The sequence below is a fragment of the Triticum dicoccoides genome, chromosome 6B, assembly GCF_002162155.2.
Source record: "Triticum dicoccoides isolate Atlit2015 ecotype Zavitan chromosome 6B, WEW_v2.0, whole genome shotgun sequence".
NCBI lineage: Eukaryota > Viridiplantae > Streptophyta > Magnoliopsida > Poales > Poaceae > Triticum > Triticum dicoccoides.
This window is the reverse complement of record NC_041391.1, coordinates 611,702,558-611,707,162: the sequence shown is the minus strand read 5'-3', so window position 1 is coordinate 611,707,162 and position 4,605 is coordinate 611,702,558.

The window sequence follows — 4,605 nt, the reverse complement described above, 5'->3', positions numbered from 1 at the left end:
TTAGAGCAACTTATCACTACTGTTTAGGACAAATGAAGTGAAGGGCATTTAAATAATCACATATGGAGTTTGAATTTGAATCTTGTATTCAAACCAACTTCATTTAATCTGTTGTTAGTTGCATTAGCCCAAAACACATTCATTTTGCCATGTCATGATCATGCATCATATTGTGCATTGCATTGATTGTGTTCCCTTCTGTGTTGCCGGTATTTGTCCCCTCTCGATAGACGTGATACCGATGATGTGATCGTTGACACTGATGAAGACTCAATGTTATCTTCAGAAGTGCCAGGCAAGCAAAACCCCCTTGTTCATTCCGATAAAATCCCACTCTCTCGCTCCTGCTCTCTTTTACTGCATTAGGACAACAACGACATATTTGTTACTTGCTGCGGTAGCTGAACCCCTTTATCCTTTGCATGACCTGTCATTGCCACAGTAAATAGATGAAACCCACTAGCATGAGTAGGAGTTGTTTGAGCCCTGTTGTGCCTACTCATTCATGCTTGTTTGTCATGCCTGCTACTGCTTAGAGTTGAGTCAGGTCTGGTTCATCGGGGATGAATCAGAGGTGTGTGAACATGTCCTACTGTGTGTGAGCTAAGTGTGTGAACACGATTTGGTAAAGGTAGCGGTGAGAGGCCATGTAGGAGTACATGGTGGGTTGTCTCATTGCAGCCGTCCTCAGGAACTAAGTTATGTGTTTGTGATCCATGATTCAGCTACTACCATACATTGGGCCCTGAAATATGACCCCGCTCGACTTCTTATTCACCCTCGTCCTCTGTCCAGGAGTTGCAAGTAGTTTCTGGTGTTTGTAGTATGCTGCAGGCCGTGGACAACGCTGACCGTAGGGGTGGGCTGTGATGCGGTAGGCACGTGGCCGGGTATACCGGGCGCCCGTTTGGTGTCACGGAACCCTGTTCACATCGTTTGGGGCTGTGAGCGAAACTCCGGCCGGATCTCCTCATGGATGGAACCCGAATAGGCGATAAACCTGGACTAGGGACTTGAGTGTTTAGGTAGGTCGTGGTCTACACCCACGTCGGCTTTCGCTTGAAGTCTGCCGAGCACATGTCGTGTGCAGACGCTAAGTGGTGGAAACATGTATGAAGAAGTACACCCCTGCAGGGTTAACATCATCTATTCGAATAGCCGTGTCCGCGAAAAAGGACTTCTGGGTTGCTTATATCAGTTCATAGACAAGTGAAAGTGGATACTCTAAAATATGCAAGATAAGCGTGAGTGCTATGGATGGCGTTCTCGTAGGGAGACGGGAGCGGATCCATAGTGGTGTATTGATATGGTGAATATGTGGACTCGTGTGCGCCACCTCAAAAGAGTCGCTTGCAGTCGTAGTTTAGGATAGCCACCGAGTCAAAGCTGGCTTGCTGCAGTTAAACCCCACCATCCCCTTGTTGAAAGTGATGCATATGTAGTTAGTTTTGATGTAAGTCTTGCTGGGTACATTTGTACTCACGTTTGCCTATTTTATGTTTTTGCAGAGAGACTTCAGTCTCACTAGTAGTTCCACGTGGACTTCGACGTTTAGCTTGTTACCTCAGCTACGATCTTGTGCCCTCGGCAGGATCTGATAGATAGTCAGGCTTCTCAGCCTTTTTCATTTATAGATGTCTGTACCCAGACATGATAGCTTCCGCTTGTGCTTTGATTTGTATGCTCTGAATGTTGGGTCATGAGACCCCTGTTTGTAATATCTCGCTCCTCGGAGCCTAAAGAGTAAATTACTTGAGTCGTAGAGTCATGTTGTGATGCCATGTTGTATTTGCACATATCGAGCATATTGTGTGTATGTTATTGAAATGCTTGGTATGTGTGGGATCTGACCATCTAGTTGTTTATCTTTAGTAGCCTCTCTTACCGGGAAATGTCTCCTAGTGTTTCCACTGAGCCATGGTAGCTTGCTAATGCTCCGGAACACTTAGGCTGGCCGGCATGTGTCCTTCTTCGTTCCTGTGTCTCTCCCTTCGGGGAAATGTCACGCGATGAATACCGGAGTCCTGTTAGCCCGCTACAGCCCGGTTCACCGGAGTCCTGCTAGCCCAGTGCTACAGCCTGGATTCACTCACTGATGACCGACACGTTCGATGCTGGGTCATGGATGCCTGTCCCTGTAGGTCTGTGCCACTTTGGGTTTACGACTAGCCATGTCAGCCCGGGCTCCTTATCATATGGATGCTAGCGACACTGTCATATACGTGTGCCAAAAGGCGCAAACGGTCCCGGGCAAAGGTAAGGCGACACCCGTGGGAATACCGTGCGTGAGGCCGCAAAGTGATATGAGGTGTTACATGCTAGATCGATGTGGCATTGAGTCGGGGTCCTGACAGCGTTGGTATCAGAGCTTGACTGCCTGTAGGATTATCAAGCCAAACTGGTCGAAGTTGAGTCTAGAAATTCTTTAGTTATATAAGGTAATTGATTGTGGGATGGAACGTAAGGCTCTTTTTACTCTTTATACCTTATGCCTTCTGATCTGAGTCATCATCTTCTCTTCTACGGGGATTAAGAACTAGGCTTTCTTTTCTTTCTATCAGGATCACGTATTAATAGTCCGTAGACTTATAAGATTGTTCGATTTAAGCTTGAGTCCAGTTCCTACTACTTCTCTATGTTAACTGATGATCTCGAAACCTTGATATTGTGCTTCTAAGTGGTTATGCCACCATTTTTGTGAATGTCTCAAATCTTTTCTGAGCATTTACAGCCGTTATGCTGTCCGAGTCATCCCAGGTTTCTAAGTAGTCTGATGCAATTGCAAATCCTTTCTTCCCGTTTCAATGTGCCCATGGGCCAGATTAATCACACTAATTGTTGAGTTGAGGTATTCTATTGCCTTGACTTTTATGTTGGAGTTACTATTATGACCCTAGGTATTTAGGGAGTCACCTAGTAATCTAGCAACGTTTTGTGTTCCCAGTGTGAGATTCTGGCCTTTATTCTCGAAAGCATCCCGTGATGCTACTTAGTAGTAGGTATTCTATTTCTGGGTTTTGAACCCGAGATTCACTCTACCTACTTCATGTTGATAGTAATTGCTAGTGCCTTTAGGATATTAGTAACCTTTGCGATAATCCTTGAAGTCCGTGGTATCTTCTTCTTCCAAATACCATGAACTACTTATGGCAGAAGTTCCTCGTTGAACTGAACGATCACAACCAGAGTGCTCTTGATGAGTTTTCCATGCTATATTGTGACTCTGCCAGCTCAACCTTTCTGCATGGGTTATCCGGAAGAAATATGTTGAACTTGGTTCGACATACTAATCTATGCATCCACAACTCAGAAAATTATATGTTCCTTTGAGTTGTTCTCTTTAGTTCCATTCTGACCTTCGTCTATCAATTGATAGTCAAGAGTATGCGTGCGTTCGTTTATCGATGCCTATTACTCTTGTGGTCCGTCAAGCCATTCTATCGCAGAATGACTAGGAAAAACAAACTCCAGTACCTCATCCATATCTAGGATTGGGTCAAAGCAATTGCATTCCGCAGATCAAAATGCTAATCCAGCTTCTGGTCTGTTCTACCTTGAAGTATTACCATCTTTATATCAGGAATATCATGGTAATTGCACACCATCTTATGAATTCTTGACGCAGTAATACTTCTGATCATCATTGATAATTTCTCGGTTTCTGTGTTATTGTAACTGGAATGCCGACAAGTGAATCGTAGTGTGTGAAATCAATACTCCTAGCAACCTCGTTGCTTGGTAGTTAAAGGACAATAATTTCATTCTTAGCGTGTTAGTTTTTGAATCATCCTTCTAAGACTGATCGTGCTACCTAGTCCTTATTTTGGTGCACCCTTCGATTGATGAGTTAGGATTTTGTCAAGTCCTCACCCATTTGATCATATAGTCTTGCCCTGAAAAGCAAGATTGATCCCGAGCTTACGAACATATCGGTGGTTCGTGATGTTTCAATTATCTTCTCAGAAGTATTACCAGGTTGTCACCTGACCGTTATGTTGAGTTCGTGATCAAGTTGGTTTATTCCTGTAAACCACCCCTTCTCCAAGAATCCGTGTTGGATACCCTGAGCTAGTTGGTTAAGCTAGACAACAACTTGGAGAGTTGGAAGATAAGAGCTTGCCTGACTTAGTTCGTTCCAAAGGGATATTCTTGTGTAGTGTGTGTTGAAGAAAGATGATATCTTCATCGATTGGTCCCTGTGATCAGTTGCTGGACCTATCATTTCATCTAACCTTTGATTGGAGTATGGGCTATCATCCAATCAGACCAGAACCAACGATATTCGTAATGTTGTCTTACTCGTGGTTGATCCCTCGAGCATACACCATTATAACTTTTGGGTCTGACCAATGCTATCACTTGTTCACTTAACTATGGAATTCCTTTTAAAAGGAAACCCAGATGAATTGTTGTTGAGCCCATTGACAACATCCTTATCTCCTCCGTGATTTTGTTGGACATTAAGCTAGTGTTGGAAACTTTGAAAGCATTTTCTTCATGCTAGCTCATGAAGTATTTGTTTGATGAAAGAAGTGACTTCCTCTAGTTCATGTGCATTTGATGCAAGTTGCCGCCGTGGACTCGAGAAAGTCAATGTTGCTTCCT